We start from the raw sequence: 23242 nt of genomic DNA, 5'->3' as shown, positions 1-23242 counted from the left end.
AAAAACATCATTCTAGGCAAGACATCCATTTTTATCATGGAAATTCTCCCCAGAAATGACAATTGTAATATCTCCCATCTTAACATGTCTTTTTCAATTTCATTCTCTGTCTCAAGATAGTTATTTTGAAATAACATACAGTTTTTACATATTGGTCCTAGTGAAACCAGGATATTTTACTTTCTTCTCAATCTCAAAACCCATTTTAATTATCAATTCTCTTTGAACATCTATATTCATATTTTTTGTTAACATCTTCATCTTCGGTTTATTAATCTTGAAATCTTTGCCCATTAATATTTCTACTTCCTTTAAAGAATCTTCCAGAACCAACATGAGTCATCTTCCAAAGCCCCTAGTTTATAAGTTATTTTTTAAATCCTTATTCCCACGATCCTCTCATCTTGTCTTATATCTCTACTTAGTATTTCATGACCCAAAATAAGTGAGAAGACAGCGGGGATCCCTATCTTGCTCCTTTTTGTATCTCACAAATAAGCAATCATTTGTACTTTCTGTGACTTTAAGACATTAGAAACCCAGTGATGTAGAGTTGTGTGAGAGAAAATGGGCTCTGGGGTTTGTTTAATTCTCCCTATGCATTTCTACCCTTAAAGGAGAACACCACTAGTTTTGGTGGGCAAAAGATTCACGTTCATCTGGCTATCACATGGTAGGGTTGGAAAGTTTCATGGGCAAAGGAGAGCTAGAGACTTGGATGGTGGGACAACTTGTTGGTGTCTGGAATCCTGCATAATAGCAGGGCCTTCTCAGAACTAAACTGGCATAGTAATGAAAGTGGAGACCTATGTTCTAATTCCTGCTCAACCTCAGAATGCTCCCTGGAGGGCTTTGAGCCAGTCACTTTAGTGGAGAAAATCAATCTAACAATCAAAATAGAGATTGTACCCTTTCGTGTCTTGTAGACAGGATCAAAGGCAAAGCCAGTTCATCTCTTTGCCTAATTCTATCAGACCTGAATTGATTCTCCCTATTGCCAGATGAAGTACCTCTAAACCAGGGGTCACCAACCTTTTGGAACTCAGGGACTACTAAGTTCATAATTTTAAATCCTGCAAACCACTAATATGATCTGCCTAATGACCGGGTGGGTGGGTGTGGCTAGGTGGTCATGTGACTGGGTGGGCATGGCCAACTCCTTGCCTCCCCGCCCGGGCTCCTTAGGGCCCCAACTGGAAGCAGTTGTTGGAACTAAGCAGCCACCATGAGAAAGAGTTGGCAAAACAGCTCAGTTCAAATTGAATCTGATCGAGAAGGAGGCTTACTGAGGACTACGAGTATAGGCTTTCCAATTAGAGGGAAGACCTGAGGGAGTGCAAGGCCAGGTACCGGCGCCTGGAGGCTCAGCGGGCTGAGATGGTCAGCCAGTTCCAGGACATGATGCAGTCCCACTGGAACAAGGCCCTTGGGCTCTACGCCACCACCAACACTTCCCTCCAGCCTTCACCTAAAGCCCTGCACCAGGAGGCCAAAGCAGACCCCAATTTCTGCTCCCCTCCAACCCACACAAAAAGACCTCAAAGGGGGAGAGTCTCTGCAGCAACACAAACGTTCATTGCATGTATCTGGCCCAGGGGCCATAATTTGAGGACCTCTGATTTAGTGCAATATTAAAAATGCAAATAATTTTTCTGTGGACCACCAAAATTTTCTCGTGGACCACCAGTAGTCCACGGACCACCAGTTGGTGACTGCTGATCTAAACCAAAGAATAGAAGCCTCCTCACCAATTCACAGAATAGCCCAAGGGCAGCCCCTACAAGGGAATTGCAACCTAAAGAAACCTCAGCACTCCATTCTCCATGAGCCTGATGGCCCCAATGTTCCATTTGGTTTAAGAATAAACCTCCTCAGCTCTGCTGCCCTCCTGAAAGACTTGTTTTGCCTCACAATAGAAATAACCCCAATAGCAATGGCACTTAGACTTATATACCACTTCACAGTGCTTTACAGCCCCCTCTAAGCGCTTTACAGCATCAGCATATTGCTCCCAACCATCTGTGTCCTCATTTTACCAACCTCAGAAGGATTAAAGACTGAGACAACCTTGAGTCAGTGAGGATCGAACTGCCAAATTGCTGGCAATTGGCAGTCAGCAGAAGTAGCCTGCAATACTGCATTCTAACCAGAGCACCACCATGTAGGGACAAGGATATGCCTAGCTTTCCCAAACTGGCTAGCCAATCAGATCTCTAGGCTTTTCCACCTTGAAGTTCTCAAGGTGGTCTATAAAAATCTTTGCTTTTTCACATTTTGGGCCTCTGTTTCTTGTAAAGTAGGCAAATGATGATTATTACGATAAAGCTTGGTTCTTTTTCTCAATGTTGTGCTCCTTCTTCAGGCTGAACTTTCAATGATAATAATTCTTTCACAGCCCAAATTATCCCATGGTTAGTTGTGAGGTACAACAGATGCCATCAATGACACATTCAGCTGAACAAAGGGAAATGTGTGCATAAATCCAACAAAAAAATCAAAATGTGTGGCTGAGATTATTTTTCTGGAAATACAAAGGAGGTGGTTCTTCATTTTATTTTTTTAACTGTTTTACAACACATCTATCTTATGGCTCACAATTCTGTTCTCTTACACCATTACTAAATTTTGGTAGTTTAACTAGAATTTGATTGTGCACTTGGAAATGATTCCAGAAACATTTAGAAGTACCAGCAACTTACTAAGACCATATAAAGGTGTTTCTTATGTTACAATGTCTGCCTATTTGTCTATGATTGAGTTCTCAGTGGGGCAGTCAGAACAATAGCATCTATATAAACAGCAACATCTAAATTAAAGCAAAATTGAAAATTAGATTACACATTTAGCATTTTTGGTGTGGTCTCTAATCAGCTTGTGGTCTGATCTTCTGCATTAAATTGGAAGTTTATTTCAAGATTTGAAATAAAGGGACAGTTACTACACAATCTGCTGAAAGCTTATTATGCGAAATATGTTCAATGTCTCTTTATTTCTTTTATAAACTGCAAAATGCATTTAAGGTTCCTTCAACGTTGCTTCCTTTTCAATGCTTGTCTTTCCATGCTATCGACCGTAATGCAAATCAACAGGTATATGCATTTAATGAAAATTTCCTAGCGATCTTTCAAAAACCAGAAGAAACAATGGGGACAGGAAGGTTTTCAATGTGTCGTCTTTGCAAGAATAATTGTTTACAGATTTACCAGCTGAAAAAAAATAGAAAGGAAGCATGTGTGTAGGACTGTGTGGGCAGGAGGTGTCATTGTTTGAAATCCTTTGAGTATGCAGTTGTGATTGTTGTGTTGGCAGCAGGAAAAACACTCAGACTTAAAATCCAATCTAAAGACCTAATAAGCATACTTTCATAGGACAACAGCAATAGCAATAGTACTTAGACTTATATACCGCTTCATAGGGCTTTCCAGCCCTCTCTAAGCAGTTTATGTAGTCAGCATATTGCCCCCAGCAATCTGGGTCCTCATTTTACCGACCTCAGAAGAATAGAAGACTGAGTCAACCTTGAACCAGTCAGGACTGAACTGCTGGCAGTGGGCAGAGTTAGCCTGCAATACTGCATTCTAACCACTGTGCCACCATGACAAAGGAAGCAAAGAAGCACCACCCAACAGCCACATCTCAAGTATATGAGCTGCAGTGGTCCAAAAAACCCCAATAATTAACAACAATGCACTCTCTGGCAGGTATAGTAGTTAAATAATCTATTTGCACTGTACAACCAATCCTCACAACCATTCGTTTAGTGACCATTCAAAGTTACAACCCCACCGAAAAAAGTGACTTACGATCCGTCCTCATATTTAAAACTGTCACAGAATCCCCATGGTCACATGGTTAAAATTTGGGAGGGTTGCAGTGTCCTGGGATCATGTGATCGCCATTTGCAACCTTCCCAGTCATTTTCTGACAAGCAAAGCAAATGGGGGAAACAGGATTCACGTAAGGACTACGATTCACTTAATAGTGAATTGCTTAAACATGATGGTAATAAAAGATCATAAAACCAGGTGCGACTCACCTAACCACCGCTTTGCTTCAACAACAGAAATTCTGGTCCCAATTGTGGTTGTAAATCAATGTTCTGCCCCAGCTACAGACCCCAAAGAATGCAGCACACATGAACTCTATACAAAGCTTATTTTACTCAAATAACTCAGTCTTTATCATTCAAAGGCTGTTAATGAACTGTCTTAACAGCCTACCAGAATTCTAAGATAAGGTAATCACAGTCTTACTAGAGTTGGCAGAAAGCCCAGAAGCAGTTTTGCAGACACGAAGGAGAGTGAACTAAAGTTGTTCTCTACAGCTTGTTGCAAGCGGCGTTCCTTCTTAAATAGGCTAAGGGAGTGGCCAATTAGCCCCAAGCCTTACTCTCGAGGAGACCTCCTCCTGAGGAGCCACTCCTGCCTTTTGGCAGCTCTGCATGCCCGTGCATTGAGAAGAGGCTCCTCCTCTTCGTCCTCTTCACTTAAAGGAACTTCTGGAGGTTCTGAAGGCCCTGGCTGAATCCTGCCTCTGGCACCACATCTTCTCCAGCCTCCTCACTGTCCGACTCGAGCGCCAGCTGCACAGGCTGCTGACGCAGCACCACACCTGCCTCCTTGTTGTCGGAATCAGCTACAATCTGCACAGGCTGCTGATGGGCCACATCAATCAAGGACTACCTGTATTAGAAAGAACACGGCTGACAAAATGTGAGATGGCATTTTGACCACCAGCAGTAACAACCAGACAGTGGCAAACAGACAGAGGTCAAATGATTTCCTGCAAAGTTCAGCAAATTTTCATTTTGAAACGGATAGGAGAACAAGTTCAAGTAAGACCACCCAGAAGGCTTTCTGAACTGCTAGGCTCACCGGCTGACTCTTGAAGTTAATAGTTGCTTATTGAGTCCACTCGCAATTTGGGGCAGTACTGCATAGTGGTTGAGTCCATGTCATATGGGGATGGGGTGAGGGGGGTCGGCAGGGTGAAGATATTCTATATTTTTCTGAAGGAGTTTGAGGTTTTACATTTGATTTAAAGAACATATGTGACATATTTTGCACTTCAGTCTAGTTTTTAAAAAAATCTATTTTCCAAGAGGCTTTTTCAGCAAGCATAATTGGAGGAAGTTGAAAGCCACATATGGCCTACAGACCCAGGTTGCCCACAGTTGCTTTATAATAATAATAACAACAACATTCCCCCCATCCAGCCAGAGCTGAAGAAGCTTCTTGGATGAGAAGTGAAACGTCTTCAAAAAACAAACAAACCAGGAAGTCCAGTTGCCTCTTGAAAAAGCACCTTTGGGACAACCATGACCTGGATGACTGAGAATCTCCATAGACAACAACAACAACAACAACAACAACAACAACAATAACAACAGTTACATTAAATATAAAGCCTCCCTCAAGGAAAGCTCAACTGTTTGTAGTAGTTTGCTTCTGCATTCTTCCAGATTTTTTTTCTCAATTCCCAGTTTAATTTAAAGCCTGGAAATCTCCTATCTGAGCACTAAGCCTTGTTTAGTTTTATAGATCAAGCAAAGTCTACAAGTAGCTAACATCTGCTGAGAAAAGTTACTTGTAAACACATACATTTACCAAGGTTTCGCTACATAACATCTGTCAGAAGAATAATTTGAGGTTCCAACTTGAGCCGGGGTTTTGCAAAAATAAATAAAAATGAGATCCAAATAACAGTGAGGAAAGAAGAAATATTTATTCCTAAAAACAAGGAGTTTGCCTTTCAGGGCAGATGCAGGGAAATGGGGCATGGCAACATAGTTAAATAGGGAGTTTGTTCTGAGTGTAGAAGTATCTACATGTTGATTCTAGGGTGACACTTGAGGGACATGTGTGTGTAGGTAGGTCAGCTATGATGTTTATTCTTGTGAATATGCAGTTCCTCTTGGAACTAATTTAATTAACTCTATTTGCATTTGCAAACCTTATCCTTTGATATGTGGATTAGGTCTGGGTATCTTATTTTTGGGGGGGGGTGGTCTGAGGAAGTTTGAAGAAAAGATTTTCTCCGTTTGCTATTTTTACTCGATTAACTTAGTTTCAGTTTGACTGTCAACTATTTAGTGGAGACATTGATTCTCGAGTAAAATATATTTTGATATAAAAATTTCTCACACATCCCAGGTCCAACTGATCTAGTGGAACGACAGATTTCAAGGCTAATAAGAAACTCTTGAACTAAGTACAAGAACAAAAGGCTAGATGGAGCAATTCTCTTGTCTCTTTAAAGCAGGTCTGTAGTTCATTAGCAGAGTTACGTATCAAATTATGCATACCTCTTTACAAAATCAATCTTTTCTCTCCTCTTCACTTATACCACCTGCTGAACTAAAAACAAAAGACAGTTGGAGGCGGATTGATTATACTGACCTGATTTCATTTGGATTCATCCTGTTTTAAAAGAGAACAAAACTACTGTATTTCAAGCACCCGGCTAGATGGCAAAAGCGAAAAAAAAAAAAAAAAGAACGGAAAGATATTATTTCCAGTTCAAAGGAGAAAACATTGATCAAATAGTTAAGGAACTTTTGGTAGCAAGATACTCAGTGGATGAATGTAACTTTAAAAAAAAAAAATCCTGTAAACATCATTAAGGAAAAATGATTGCATTTGGTTCCTCTCTTAAGTGTAGGCAACTGCTTCCTTCTGGTTTCCAGTGTATCAAGATCTAAGCATTAAGTACATCTAAGAAAATAGTCGAAATCTTTTCATCTTCAGCATCCAGGCATCCTAATATGGATTTCAAAAGATCATTTAGAATTCATGAGAGGAATTCTACTCCCAAATCATTGCATCTTTGAGGGGTGCAGCAACCCTTGTTGCATCTGGTAAACAGCAAGAGTACATTCATTTTATCTCTCAAGACAGGCCCAACTATCGGAGGAGGAAGTGGATATTTCTAGTGGGTACAGAGAGTCCTTGACTTATGACCACAATTGATTCCAGAGTTTCTGGTAAGGCCATTGTTAAGTGAGTAGTGCACGATTTCATGACCTTTTTGCCACAGTTGTTAAATGAACATTAACAAATGTTGTTAAGCAAATCTGGCTTCCCCAGTGACTTGGGGAACACCTTTGGTGGGAAGATAACAGCGTTCCATGCGCCTTTGGTGTTTAGTCATGCCGGGCACATGACCATGGAGACGTCTTCAGATAGCGCTGGCTCTTTGGCTTTGAAACGGAGATGAGCACCGCCCCCTAGAATCAGGAATGACTAGCACATATGTGCGAGGGGAACCTTTACCTTTACCTTAACTCATTTACAAAAGAAGAGTGCAGCTGTGGCTTCGAAAAACTAAACTTTTGGCGTGATTAAAAAAAAATCAGCTCTCCTGATTCGACAGCTGGGGAATTTTGAAAATTGGAGCCCTGATCCATCCATTATGTGAAGATGGAGGAGGTTGGCTTAGGACAGAGAAATGCCAAATTGCAAAGTGAGCCTGGGACGAATACTCGGTGATGCGTAAATGATCTTGAAATGACCTTAAGTGGTCTTAATCTTCCTGGGGACTGATGAGAGAGTAGCATAGAAAATGTGAGTGGAAACTGATTCTCAGAAATATCGGCATATCGGCCCAGTTCCCGAGAAGATTTCTCAACAGCTTGGAGACAAATGCCTATGGAGATTCTCCATCCTCATCCAAGTCATGGTTGTCCCAAAGGTGCTTTTCAAAAGACAACTGGACTTTCTTGGGTTTTTTTTTTTCCTAGAAAACATTTCGCTTCTCATCCAAGAAGCTTCTTCCGTTCCAAAGAACGGAAGAAGCTTCTGGGATGAGAAGCGAAACTTTTTCAGGAAAAAAAAATAAAGTCTAGTTGCCTTTTGAAAAGCACCTTCAGGACTTGGAGACCAAGTAGACCTGGGTCAGAATCCGGGTCAATGCTTTTCAGAATCCGCGGAAAAGGACACAAACAGGGATTGTGTGACTCCAGGACACTCCAGCTGTCATAAATAAGTGCTGGTTGCCAACAAATGCCCAAATTTTGGTCAGGTGACTGTGGTAATGCTGTGTCATAAATGCATAATATATGCATAAAAATGACATAAATGTGTCATAAACCAATCATAAGTCACTTTTTTCAGTTGTAATGGTGAATTGTCACTAGAAGGCAACAGTGACCAAGTATTGAAGAACTGTGTTGTGTTGCTTATTCTATATTTCATAAGCAACCTGCCCTTTCCCTAGTTAGTGAATCATCTTTAAATGAGGGGAAGGATGAGCCTGTTAGAGATCAAATACAGAGGCCAGTTTCCAGCAAGGTAGAAGATTTCAACTCTAAATCAGAGCTTGTCTAACCATCCCTGAAAATGCAGTATAACAAGTGGAGGAACAGGTGCACAGATACCTAGTACAACTGGTACCTAATATAGATTGGTACCAAATACTAGGTATTTGGCTTTGAAAAAAGTGCAAAGAAGAGCAAATGAAGCTGAATAAAGGCCTGGAGACAAAAACATATGAAGAATAGTTGCAGGAACCAGGTATGGCTAGTCTAAAGAAAAGAAGGACTAGGGTTGACATGATAGCAGTATTCCAGTATTTGAAGGGCTGCCATAAAGAAGAGAGGATCAACTTATTTTCCAAAGCACCAGAAGGCAAGACAAGAAGCAATGGATGGATACTAATCAAGGAAGGAAGCAACCTGGAATTAAGGAGAAACTTCCTAGCAGTGAGGACAATTTACCCAGTGGAACAGCTTGCCTCCAGAAATTATGGGTGCTTCATCACTGGAGGTTTTTAAGAAGAGACTGGACAGCCACCTTTCTGAAATGGTATAGGGTCTCCTGCTTGAGCGTGTGTGTGTGTGTGTGTGCACGCGCGCATGTATGTGTCTGTTTGTTGGACTAGAAGACTTTCAAGGTCCCTTCTAGTTTTATTTTGATTAATTGATTGACTCAGGATCAGGCTGGTCATTCAGCTTGTCTCACGCAAAGGCTAAGTGTTGCCTTTCATTAAGCATCTTCTGTGCATAGTACATGCCGGTTTAGCAGTGCACTTTGTATCTTGCCTCAGCCTGTTAAATCCCCTTTGGAAACCTTGACTCTTGTAGATATTTCATTTGATTTTGAAGCTTAGTACCAGGTAAGAATTGTTGTACTTACAAAAACCTCAGTAGGGTCCAAAGGTATAAAGTGCTGCCTTTCCCGTTTTCAGTGCAAAGACGATACAGAGCTTTGGATTTGAAAAGAAAAGGTACTTTGGAGCAAGCGGGGACACTCATATCTGTAACACCCCCCATCTGTAACTCCTTCAAGTATTCTCCGAGGCTTGTGTTTTGTCATTTGCAACTGCAGTGCAATCCCAAGGGGGGGAGGGGGGGGAAACATGGTTGCTTGAGGAAGTTGCAGACAGATGCTACGTGCATGGCTATGTATCTCTGAATCCCCCTTTTGCCTTTAAATCTGAACTGCCACACGGTTCAGTGCTGTGGCTCTGCTCAAATTTAGATGGTCTCCTTATTGAACTCAGCAGGATAGCTACCATCTGCATCCTGGTACCCATATGCTGTTCCAGGCATCGAGATAATAGATAGATAGAATCAAATCATTAATTCTGTAAGTTTGTACTGATGGGAAAATGCTAACTTCAGTCTTCCCTTCTATGATTTCTTCTTCCCTTGGCCAGTACGACAAGCCTGCCTGCCTGCCCATCAATCAAGGATAATTAGCGTCTTTCCAATTTGAAATCCGTCATCGAGTAGACTGGGAAACAGCCGATCAGTCCATGAACTTTGGAAAGTCCCATTGTTCAATCCGAGCAGACGGTGGCCGACCAAGGATTTGATGAAATCTCTCCAACACTCCACAAAATGGAAATTGGCAACAGGAACCCTTTGGTGGACTTATAACTAGAGATATTCAAGGTTTCTGTTGAGTCAACATTTCACAGTGAACTGACTTGATCGACATCTTCAAGATGAATGTACCAATTAATTCTGGACTTATCTGAATTTTCCAGGGCAGCTTTTGCTTCAGGTTCTACTTTAGGCAAAACTTTGAGAGAAAACACATTCAGAAATGCATGCTTTGTGAGAAAAAAATACTTTCAGAAAAGCATATCAAAATATGTATTTAAATATGCATTTTTGCATGGTAGATTTAAAAATTCACACTTTTTAAAAATATCTAAGTTGAATGCAGAGACAGAATGAAATCAACTTATGAATAAACACACACTAAACTGACTCAGACCATCCTCACTGATAATAGCAATTTACTGGATAGTGGGCATATTATATATTTGTGCTCATTATATATCATGCACATTGGCACCTGTAGTAGTTATCTTTCCTCTGATACACACACACACACACAGAGAGAGAGAGAGAGAGAGAGAGAGAGAGAGAGAGAGAGAGAGAGAGAGAGAGAGAGAGAGAATATTTTGAAAATATGATTTAAAGACAAAAAAAGTGAAAGTGATGTAAACAGGCTTGGGGAGCCTAGGGTCCTTCACTTACAATCATAATTGGAACTTCTGTCACTAAGCAATGAGGTCAGTAAGTAAGTTGTGCCCAATTATATGATTTTTGCTATGGCCGTTAAACAAATCATATGGCTGTTAAGTGAATCCAGCTTCCCCCATTCATTTTGCTTGTTGGAAGGTGCCTGGAAAGGTCACAGATAGCAATCATACGAACCCCTGAAGTAGCTGACATAAATATAGGCCAGTTGTCAAGTACCCAAATTTTGATCATATGACCGTTGAGGATGTTGCAACGCTCCTAGGGGCAAAGACCGGATGTAAGTTGCTTTTTTCCAACACTGTCATTACTTCAAGCAGTCATTAAATAAATGGTGATAAGTCAAGGACTACCTATAATAGCCTAAGAGGGCTCCTCTATTGTAGTTGACCATATTTACTCTCTCCTTGCCCTGTAGTTTGTATATTTTAATTTTTAATATTTTAAACTTTTAATAATCATTTTTTAAAATATTTTTATAATGACGATTTGTATCTCTTACTGTTTTATTTTTTATTTTTATTTTTAATTTTGATTTATATGCCGCCCTTCTCCGAAGACTCAGGGTGGCTTACAATGTGCTCAGCAATTTGATTGTGGCATGCTATCCAGAGTTGCTCATGGTAAGATAGGCAGCTACTGTACATACATTTGATAAATAATAATTATATAGCTGGTCTCGGCCAATCTCAAAATCTCAGGTGGTTCAGACTTTGTTAATATTTGGATGAGGGATAACCCACAAATCCCAGGGCTGGAGGCTAGACTTCTAAATTAAAAAAAGAAAAAAAGAAACCCAGAAGACGACAATGATAAATCACATCCATATTGTTGCCAGGAAGATGATAGCTAGATTGTCCATACAATTACCAAAACTGTCATCTGTAACAACACAAATCCACTGTGACTATTTAACCTCATTCTCCTGTGACCCGCCATCAAACATTGATGTGTTGCTGGAATTTGGTGGGTGTATGTGAAAGGCCTATGGAGAAGAGGATCTACGAAGGTGGGGCATTCTGTTCCGATGCAAGCAAGATGCCAAGAAATCATGAATCAATCCTTTTAATGTTCTGATCCCTTAATTTGCATAGAGAAATCGCAGTCTATATGGGATCTCTTTTGGAGCAGGCAGAGTGACCATCCAATGTTTCACAGCAGTGGTCCCCAACCCTTTCAACTTTGCGACTGATGATTTTGTTACATGAGCCACTTGTGAAAATGAAGCTTCATGAATTCACTCACTTTCTTGCCACTTGTCAGCCCAGTTCTCAACAGGCTGTGGCCTGGTACTGGGCCACGGACCCAGGACTGGGGATTCCTGTTTCACAGAACTGAAAATCTACTTTGCGCCATCCCCCCCCCCTCTCTCTCTCTCTCTGAATCTAATTGCAATCTTCTAAACGACTGCATTTCAACAGTTTCTTCTATCAATATCTACAGCAAAAATGCCTCTATCACTTTAAAACCCACTTAAGGCACCTCGGAAGTTAAGCTGTCAAGACTAGGTACAGAATTTCCAGAGCTGAAATTTTTGACTAATGGCGCTCTTGAATCTTAAGTGGAGGAAGCTTTTAAAGTGTTCTAAAGACAAAGGATGAAGTATAAAATCACTGAGTGGGATTTTTCCCTTCTGGATTACGCAAGAATGTAGACCACTTCTATAATAAATTCAGTTTGACAGCTGCTTAAAAATTTACTAAACCCGACAACACAGGCTGAAAATAAAAGAGAGACTACAGATAACTCAGCTGTTTATCCTTCTGCCCAAGCCCAGAAAACACTTATCTTTTTAAAAGGAACCATATTTTACTGTATTACGTTGCTGAATTGAAAAATTATTCTTTTCTTTATTCCCTTCTCTGCCACTCTCCATTGTTTTTGCACACAACCGATCTGATAGCCAGATTGTGGTTAAATGAGAAGATGGGAGATGACAGTATAAAAAACCCATTTCATCTGTGAGATTCCTTGAGTAAGGAAGCTGACACGGATCCTCCTTCCCTTCTGAGAGGCTTAAAGGCAGATGGCAACAGGTAACCTGAGAAGCACAGGATGGCCATCTTGGAGCAAAAAAGGCATGACCGGAGATACGGGTGATAACAAGGCATCTGTCTTTGGAATGATATGGAAAGGGGGATAAGGGAACCTCCAAAAATGCAGTATTAAAAACCATAGGAAAGTGGATTCTTACACACACACACACACACACACACACACACACACACAGAGAGAGAGAGAGAGAGAGAGAGAGAGAGAGAGAGAGAGAGAGAGAGAGAGAGAGAGAGAGAGAGAGAGAGAGAGAGAGAGAGAGGATTAGCTGGTTTATATAAATGGAAATGAATCCTAGAAATTATGCTACATAATTTCTCCTTCTTCATGTTCTTAGATAGATTCCAAACACATCTATCTATCTATCTATCTATCTATCTATCTATCTATCTATCTATCTATCTATCTATCCTCCCCCCCTCTCCATCTCTATTATCTATCTATCCATCTATTATCTTTTTATCTATCATTCATCTATCTATCTCTCTTCACAAACACACACACACATATGTAAGAACTCCAATTACGGGAAAGAAGGGACCAAGATGCAGACAGGATTTTTTTTTTGGGGGGGGGGGAGGTGGTGTCTTATCTAGTTCAGTATCATCACGTCCAAAATGATGCTCCCCTATTGGGGACCTGGGCTAATTGGCAAAACAAGGTCTTCAGGCCAGGGGTGAAATCCAGCAGGTTCTGACAGGCTCTGGAGAACCAGTAGCGGAAATTTTGAGTAGTTCAGAGAACCGGCAAATACCACCTCTGGCTGGTGCCAGGGTGGGGTGGGAATGGAGATTTTGCAATATCCTTCCCCCAGGAGTGGGGAGGGAATGAGGATTTTGCAGTATCCTTCCCGTACCACGCCCACCAAGCCATGCCCACCAAGCCACATCACGCCCACCAAGCCATGTCCACCAAGCCACACCACGCCCACCAAGCCATGCCCACCAAGTCACATGACACCCACCAAGCCATGCCCACAGACTGGTAGTAAAAAAAATTTGAATGTCACCACTGCTTCAGGCCCTTTCTGAAGGCCAGGAGAGAGACAGGGATCTCACCTCAGGAACTGGGTATTCCAAAGGGCAGGAGCCACAGCAAAGAAGGGCCTTCTCCTGGATTCCACCAGCTGGAATTCCTTGACCAATGGGTTGGCAGCATCCACCCACAGATAACTCAACTGGAAAAATTAAAACATTTTTTTTTTTTTTTGAAGGTCAGTTTATCCATGGATCATGGTATTTTGGTTAAAATTGAAGCATTGGATTATCCACAGATGGGCCTATATATGATATTCAGGACATGTGGGAAAAATGACAAACTCACCAGACTGACTGATCACTATCCATTCCTACTTATACCCTTAGAGACAAATGACACTACCACAGGGGGATAAACTATATTCAGAAGATAAAAAAGCAGAGGACCTGGGATGCAAGTTAGGTCTACTAGATCCAAAATGAGAAAAATCAAATGGTCACTAGATGGCAGCAAAGAGATACAGCAACTTTTGTTTTTCGTTGCAGTCTAGTAGACACGATGGCTCGGTGGCTAAGATGCTGAGCTTGTCGATTGAAAGGTCGGCAGTTCAGTGGTTTGAATCTTTAGTGCCATGTAATGGGATGAGCTCCCGTTATTTGTCCCAGCTTCTGCCAATCTAGCAGTTCAAAAGCATTTAAAAAATGCAAGTAGAAAAAATAGGGACAACTTTGGTGGGAAGGTAATAGCATTCCGTGCACCTTTGGCATTTAGTCATGCCAGCCACATGACTATGGAGACGTCTTCGGACAGTGCTGGCTCTTCAGCTTTGAAACAGAGATGAGCACCGCCCCCTAGAGTCGGGAACGACTAGCACATATGTGCGAGGGGAACCTTTACCTTTTAGTAGTTCATACTTTTGGCAGTCCAGATCCAGGAGCCCTAATGCCAGTTGCATTTTTATCCATCCTTCTTACTGATAGTCAAGAGAGGAAAATGAAAGAAGTAGAAAGAAACAGAATTGGCTCTCCCAGTTCCACCGGCATACCCCACCACTCTGTTAGCCACAGAACAACAAAAGGATGGGCTAGGCTTTGATGTTTATTTCTGCTGTTAACCACTTTGTCAAATTTCAGAAAATTTAACAATCAGCTCTCATGAAAGGTGCAAACTGGCTCCAGCATATAACCGCAAACAGGACACTAAAAGTAGAAACATTTAAAAAGATGGGTTGCCACAAAGAAGAGGGAGTCAAGCTATTCTCCAAAGCACCTGAGTGTAGGACAAGAAGCAATGGGTGGAAACTAATCAAGGAGAGAAGCAACCTAGAAGTAAGGAGAAATTCCCTGACAGTTATAACAATCGATCAGTGTGAATATTCAATTGATCCGTGAATAACTCTGTTATTCTAAAGTGTAATGATAAGAGGGAGGTTTAGAAACTGAACGGCGGTAGTATTATGTATATTTAAACAATATGAAATAATGAAAGATTATAATTTGATATAAATATGTATTACTACTAGAAATATATAAGCTGGATGAATGTGATAACTATGATTAATAATATTATATTTATCTGTACTGAAACCTAGGTGTCACACTGTTCACGCATTGATATGTATATGTAATATAAAACAAAAAACCTGAAGAAAAAAGAAAGAAAGAAAAGTGCTGAGCGTTAAGAATGCTTATTAGGTCGTAGGCTAATTAGCATTATATTTATATTATACTATATATATTATAATAAGCTACAATTATTATGATTACAATTATAATGGTATCATTAGGCATTAGCATTAGGTTCATTCTGATAATTAAGAAGGTAGGAGGCAGGAAAGGGAGATGGGTGATTCAAAAATGTGAAAAATAAATAAACTAAATAAAACACAGCTGGAAATCCTCAAAATGTGGTGGTAAAAAGTCCAATCAGCAGTGATGTTCTCATTCTCAGCCTCCAGTTTCTGTGTACTATGAAAAAAATGCGAGCATGGCACACACACAGAGCTTGCAAACAAAAACTTGGAAAATTATTGGGGTGAAAGTCATGATCAAAATATAGAATTGATATATATTTTTTCCAAAAGAAAAAGACCCAAAGAATATATATTTATATGTAAAACAATAACAACAGCAATATAATATCATCAAACCTTTGAATTCACAACCATGAATATAAAGCTTCCAGTTAAAAGTATGGGGAAGACTTTAAAAAAGGAAGAAACAGAACTAAAGAAACATTATTGCAATTTACTCCAAGCTATCTACCCACGTAGAGGACACAAATGAAGACTGTCTAGAGCAGGGGTGTCAAACTCGTGGCCCGTGGGCCAGATGTGTCACGCTGGCCACACCCATGCCCAGTTTAGCAAAAGGGAAAAAAATCACAATACATTATGTGATGCAGTGGTGGGTTACCCCCCGGTTTGGACCAGTTTGCAAGAACTGGTAGTAAAACTGGCGTGAGGCTCCACCCACTGACCTGGACGTCATCATAGGTGATCTGTGCATGCACAGAAGTGGGTGGGATGCGAACTGGTAGTAAGTAAAAGGTAAGTAAAAGGTAAGTAGAACCCACTCCTGATGTGATGACTCTGTGACGACGCCAGTTTGACACCCCTGGTCTATCACAAAGGCAGGGAACAATCACCTCTTTATGACTTATGGATTTCAACTCTCAAAATTATGACTTATGGACTTCAACTCCCAGAATTCCTGAGCCAGCATGGCTGGCTCACAAATTCTGGGAGTTGAAGTCCACAAGTCATAAAAGGGCCATCATTCCCTGCCTCTTGCCTAGAACAACTCACCACATTGTCAACTCAGCTTAAAGTGAAAAGCCCAAAAGATTTCTTATCAATCTCGCTAATACTCTAAATTTTTCAAAAGGTGGAAGAAACAAGGTTGGGCATTCTCAATCTAATTCTGACTAACAGAGAAAAAATAGTTGATGGAGTAAAGTTGTCATGCATGTTAGGTGGAAGGAAAGCAAGGCTTGTTGAAATTCAAAGTAATTAAGGAAGAAAAAGGTAAGAGGTCACAATTTCAGGAAAGTCAAACTTAATGAACTCAGAAAAAAAAAAATGGGCTGCATCCCATCAGAAGCATCCGCTAAATCCAGAGGTTTCATTAAAATGATGAAACATGAATCATGACAATGTGGTGCAAACTCCATGCTTTATATATATGCATGCAATGTCATGATGCAATGTTATGATGCATGGAGCAAAAAAGTGAAGTTTGTGTCATGATACCCTGTTTCCCCCAAAATAAAACATCCACTGATAATAACCCCAATCGGGCTTTTGAGCGCATGGCAATAAGGCCAAGCACTTATTTCAGGGTTCAAAAAAATATAAGACAGGGTCTTATATTTTCGGGGAAACACAGTATTACAACCCCTGTTTCATTTTCCATCCCTTTCCCCATGGAGCCCCATGCACACCTTGGCTCAACATCCTAAAGGATAAATAAACGAAGAAGAATGGGAGATCCTCAAAATGAGATCTTGAAAACACAGGCACATGCAATCCACAAGAAAAGGAGAAATGCCGAAAGAAGCCTTCATGGGCAAACCTCAAGCGCTCTGAGAAGCAGGGAAGCAGAAAGGAGCTTTATAGGAATTGGAAGTAGGGAGTCATGTCTAAGGAGAAATAGAAATGGATTATCTGAGCCTGTAGAGGTGAAACTGGGAAAGCAAAACTTGAATGATAAGACTGGGGAGAAATGCAAAATACCTATAATAAGAAACAGGGCTGGGGATGGGAAGTCATTTAGAAGGAAGGGGGGAAAAAAGCAAGGAGATTGTTGGTCTGTTCCACGAGAAAAATGGGACAGTAATAATGAGGGATAAAGGCAGAAATCCTTAATATCATCACCACTTTATTCAGGTGAAATCTATTAATGCTTGAAATCTGGATAAAATTCAGATCCTGCAGATATTTTCCCCTAAATGTAAGACTGCTGAAGTGAGAACCATTAAATCAAGGGTTTATTTTATTTTTTTAAAAAAACTATTATGTGTTGGGAGACCATGAAATTTTACCGCTAATTTCAATCAATGCCACAGCCGATCTTAATTCACTGAAATGCCAATTTCTAAGATAAAACAGCACCGCAGAACTGAAATCAAGATCATTGTCTCGATAAAAGATCCAGCAGCCCCAGAAGAAAAAAAAAAAACAAGACTCCCCTACAACATATAGTGGCTGCAGCAGCCACTACATAGGACAAACATGGAGAAGACTGGCAGAACCCATCCGTGAATGCCAACTAGCAACGAGAAGACAAGATTAAAACTCTTTCATTTCACAATATAGGGACAGAGTTAACTGTAGTTTCAACTGAGAAACTGTGACCATCCTAGACCAAGCTAAGTCCAAAAATGGTAGGGAAATTCTAGAAGCCTGACACTCTGAGAAATTTCCCATCAATAGATACATAGACATAAACAATATCTATATACTGAGCAAAAACAGATAATCAATAAGCCGAAAAGGGAATGTTGTCTGTGGAGAGTCTCAGCCATTCAGATCACAGTTTTCTCAAAGGTGCTTTTTTTCAAAAGGCCTTTTGAAAAAAGCATCTTTGAGCCAAAAAGGGAACAAAAAGACCAAACTCCCTCCCTACCAGGAATCAGCACCCAGATGAGCATAGATTAACTCCAACATTAACATCAGACCAACAATCAACAATATCCCAATCAAGGAACTGCCAAACAAGTCAACAGTAATCTGCCCAACCAAAGAACCTCCAAGACTACTCCCACCAACACTGACAAGACAAGCTATTAGAATATAAACTGAGAGCAAATGCCATTCCTTACTAACACTGATGATGTTACCAAGCTTGGGTAATGAAATGTCTACAAGAAAACAATCAAGCTCAGAGGGTACCAAGGATCCCTAAAATCATTGCCTATGCTCTAAACAAAGACTGGTTGGGAGATATGTATTACAGGAACATTTTGAAGCCTCATCAAAACCAACGTTTTTTCATCTTACAATTTGGTTTATGTTGACTATAATTATTTTGTGGGTAGGTTTTGATTTGTGTTTTGGAATGTTGGATTCCACACAGAATTGGGAAGAGTACATGGCAGCTGAACTCAGAAAAGAATGGCCCGGATTTGACATGTAAATTATGCTCCTCTCTTAGAGAAGAAGTACTGTGTTTCCCTGAAAATACGACCTACTCTGAAAGTAAGTCCTAGCTTGATTTTTTTTACATGTGCACCCAATATAAACCCTACCTCCAAAATAAGCCCTAATTAAGACCCCATCCACTCCAGGATGCACAGGTAAAAATTAAACTAGAGTGGGGATGGGGGGTGGAGCTGCTTCACTACTTACCTTCAGATAGTTGCAGCCAAGCCTTGCACACCTCGGCCCATTTCTTTTGCTGCAGCCAGCAAGGCTTTCCTGAAGACCTCTCTAGCTGAATACAGAGCTAGGGATTGATCCGGAGCTCTGTTATTGGCTGCAGAGGTGTTCAGGAAAGCCTTGCTGGCCTTGCCAGACGAAGAAGTTCCTGAAGGCCTCTGACAGTGAAAAAGAAGCCAGGGGCAATGCGTGCAAGTGAGGTGAGTCAGTGGATGACATTCCCCCTCCCAAATAAGACCTAGTGCCTTTTTTGGTGGCAAAAAAATATAAGACAGGGTCTTATTTTTAGGGAAACACGGTAGTTTTCCTCTTTAGATAAAAGAGGACAAATGGCAACCTTTTGTTTCCCACAATATATCTACTGAGAAAAAGTTGAGAGACAGGGAGAGGTGGACTTTGAAGTATTCCATGTGTCTTCAGCGTTAACTTTGGGCTACAAAAAAGATGAGTTTGCTTTTGTGCATTGACAGATTTGAATTCATCTTGCCAATTCTCTCAGAATTTTGGCAAGGACCTAATGGCAGGAAGAGAACATTACTGATTTGACAGAAATAAAAACATACTGTGCAAACGGCAGGCAAGAATCAGCTGTTTCTTCTGATGGTTTCTGGAGTCAAACTGCCACATTGATTTGTTTAAGTGGCCCACAACATTAATATTGCTTATCTCTTTCCAAACTTCAGCTCCATCAAATCTTGCAAAAAGATAACTCAGTTTATTGTGGGCAGAACATTCGCTATCGTGACAACCTTAAAATGTCAGGGACAAAAATATATTGATCGTGCAGTTAGGCTTTTCATATAATTTTAATCTAAGTAAGGAAGCTTATTGCTTTGTATTCCTGACATGCTTATCTGAAGAAAAAGGATCAGAGAACCACAGCAGTCTGCAGTTTCTTGGACACTCTCCTGAAGCTGCTAATCTGTCCTCAAAAGCAATGCCCCCCAACCTTTTGGGCATCAAGGACTAGTTTTGTGGAGAGAGGTTTTTCTGTGAACCAGAGGGGATATGATTAGAAGCCACAAATGGGGCTTCACTTGTTTGCACGGCCTCGTTTTTGGCATGCTATGGCCCAGTGCCAGTCCATGGTCTGAGGGTTGGGGACCCCTCAGTGGTGGGTTTCAAAAATTTTTACTACCGGTACTGTGGGTGTGGTTTGGTGGGCATGGCATGGCTTGGTGGCAAGGGATGGATACAGTAAAATCTCCATTCCCACCCCACTCCAGGGGAAGGTTACTGCCAAATTCCCATTTCCTCCCAATCAGTTGGGACTCGGGAGGTAGAGAATAGATGGGGGCAGGACCAGTCAGAGGTGGTATTTACCGTTTCTCCAAATTACTCAAAATTTCCACTACCGGTTCTCCAGAACTGGTCAGAACCTGCTGAAACCCACCTCTGGGACCCCTGCTCAAAAGGACTGACATGTTAACAAAACTGGGAAGAAAAACTGCAAGGACTTCATAAAAAAGGGAATATCTGAAACGAATTATGTATAAGATGAATAAAAAGGAGAACATGAAAGAGCTACCTGTACGATATCCAAAGTTCATTTTTCCCTTGCAAGAAGTTTCAGAATTGTTGGCATCTTGGCAGATGCAATATTCTTCATTCTGTACTGCACCTTCTATTCCTTTCAAACTGCATCCTTTATCTCTTGTATTCCAGTCACAAGAATCGTCCACGTATCTCCAGTCTAACTACGAAATTATGCCTTCCTTTACTTGAACAACTTCAAGCTCATTTTATTTCCCCTATCCTGAGCAGCGGTCGTGAACTTTTATGAGTCAATGTTTTTTTTCCCTTTCTTATTTTTCATTGAGTAGTTTTATAGGCCCCATTACAGCAACTCTCTGTTTTCTTCTTCTATTGTGGGCAAGACTTCTGTTGTGGGTAAGGATTTTTACTCAAACTCCCATAAGATTGTGTTTAATGCTTTATTGAACAAGCTCATGGTTCTTTGACCAAATACGTTTTTGTCTGCCTTTGTGAGATGAATCATATCTTGCAGTCCGTCACCTGAATAATTCAGATGATGATCTCCCATATCAAGTCCCTCCCATCAACCTCATTTGCATAACCAATCATTCATTTGTAATATTCTTCTTTTCCGTTCCCTAAAACTATGTTTTAATTCTCTCTTTTACGAATCTTTATTCTCTCTTTCCAAGACTATGTCAAGATATATTGATTAAATGATTGATTGATAAGAGCCCAATAACAGGTAATAGAAAAATATCTACATAAAAAGTTCCCTTTTTAACCTAAATGTCATTTTTCATATGGTTAACCTTGAAGAGTTTCTAAATCCAAAATCCAAAAGTGAATGTAAAAAGAGAGGAAGGCATTATACAGACATTGTAGCAATCTACGTTTTTCAGAAAATTTGAATCCATGAAAAAAAAATCTATTTCTTTAGAATATTTGGGGGTGGGGGAGCACTTGTATTTACCATCTTTTACAGGCATAAAAATAGTTTACTACTTTATTAAATTGCTTATACATAATTGGTTGGCTCATAAAATAATAGCTGGCATATAGAAGCTGAAAAGTATAACTCAGACAATAATTATGAATTTATGGTTGAACTGACTTTAAATGTTTTTATTGCAAATGGAGCTACAAGGTAAAATATGTAAAATCTCTTCATTTCTATCTGTTTAGGGAAAAAAGGCAGACAAGAAGTAAGAACTAAAAACAAAAGAATCCTTCAGCATTGTATTAAACAAAAGAAAACAGTATGTTTTGGATGGATACAGAAAGTGCTAATTTTCAGAAAAAAACAGAGAAGAAAGAAAATAAGGCTCAGAATACACATTGCCATGTTAAATGTAGTCTAATTTGTGAGCTCTTTTGAATATTAACTACTTTTACATTTATCAGATTTTGCTCCCAGTTATTTATCATTTTCAAGTTATGCTTTAAAAGTCCATGTCTGTATTGTACATTTAGAAAAGTCCACAACTGTAACTGTAATACTATAATATCTTTCTTACCATCTTTTCCTTCCCTTCCTCCCTCCTTCCCTTCCTCCTCCTCCTCCTCCTCCTCCTCCTCCTCCTCCTCCTCCTCCTCCTCCTCCTCCTCCTCCTCCTCTTCTTCTCCTTCTCCTTCTCCTTTTCCTTCTTCTTCTTCTTTTTCTTTCCAAGCTCATAAAATTCTCTGTTGTTCTTCTTTCTCACTCAATTACTTTTGCTTCCATCCCTTTGGCAACTATTTTCAATATTCTTGACTATATAGTTCCATTGGTAAACCTCTCCTTATTATGATTTCTGGGATCAATTATCTCCTCTAGTCAACAATGTTTATATGTCCTATATGATCAGACACATACCATTTTGGAATCCAGTCCTGACTACTATAGTCTGCTAAAGCTCTATGGTTGTTCTTTCTTCTGTTCTCTTTTTCTTTCATTCTTATTTCTGTTTTATTTAGCTGGCCCATCCAGGAACAAGGGAACTCCAAATATCTGTCATTCCCACAAGGGTATTTAATGACTTCATCATTCTTTTAATTCTTGATTCATAGCTTTCTTTCCCCAAATCCAATTTTAACTTGTCACTTAATTCCATTTTTATCTTTCCTAGACCACTCTTAAGCAATGTTTTTTGCTCTCTTTTCTTTCTCACCACTTTTCCCTTTAAATCACATTTCGGTCTTTCTCAGGAGGCAGGGATTTCCACTCACCCAGTTGGTCTTCTTTGCATTTGACAAACCAAAGGGCCATGAAGTCCAAAAAAAAGAAAAAGAAAAAAATTGTGTCTTTAAGAAAAGAGGAACAAAGATCCTTGGTGACTAGTGGTGTCCCTCTGAGGAGCTTGATAATTTCTCATGTATCCTGGGTGAGAGCATTGACAAGGTCCCCACAGACCTCACCGGCATCCTGAGAACCCACCTTACGGAATTCATGTGGGCAATATCAGTATTTCCACTTGATCTGAGGAATCACCATTTACTCAGAAACCAAACTTACCCCCTGGCTTTTAATAAATGTGTCCGCATTGTATGCAGCAAGTCTCCAGCTTGATATGTCCTCCCCAGAAGTGCCAATCTTTTCATGTCTTAAATACTTTGTGCCCCTTTTTAAAACTAGGAAGTACTTCATAATCTATTTTTTTTTCTTTTCCCCATTTTGGGGGAAACAAACAAAAAGCTTTGGGGTAAAACAAGTGTTTTTTCTTTTTTTCCTGTTTCATCCAATTCTCAACTTTCCCAACATCACTGCTCAGGAGCATGGTACTACCTCAAGCCAATATTTCTCCCAAGCTATATATAATGTTGCAATAACCTTTCTTACAAGAGGTCAGTCATATTGGTTCTTATTATATGTGACCTCTGACTGAGATATC

General features: G+C 40.2%; 1 long non-coding RNA gene across 2 annotated transcripts in view; it reads right to left on the bottom strand.

Annotated features, from left to right (window-relative positions):
• Nucleotides 1–14076, bottom strand: part of LOC117663122 (uncharacterized) — a 40709-nt gene extending 26633 nt beyond the window's left edge. For both annotated transcript variants that reach the window (XR_009621595.2, XR_015731927.1), the window contains exons 1-2: nucleotides 13865–14076; nucleotides 13600–13718 (exon numbers count right to left, since the gene is read on the bottom strand). This is a non-coding gene — a long non-coding RNA (uncharacterized LOC117663122). The remainder of the gene's footprint in view (nucleotides 1–13599; nucleotides 13719–13864) is intronic.
• Between the last annotated feature and the right edge of the window lie 9166 nt (nucleotides 14077–23242).

This window comes from Pantherophis guttatus, chromosome 2, assembly GCF_059756535.1.
Source record: "Pantherophis guttatus breed Tessera chromosome 2, ASM5975653v1, whole genome shotgun sequence".
NCBI lineage: Eukaryota > Metazoa > Chordata > Lepidosauria > Squamata > Colubridae > Pantherophis > Pantherophis guttatus.
This window is presented reverse-complemented; position numbering and strand designations above follow the sequence as displayed.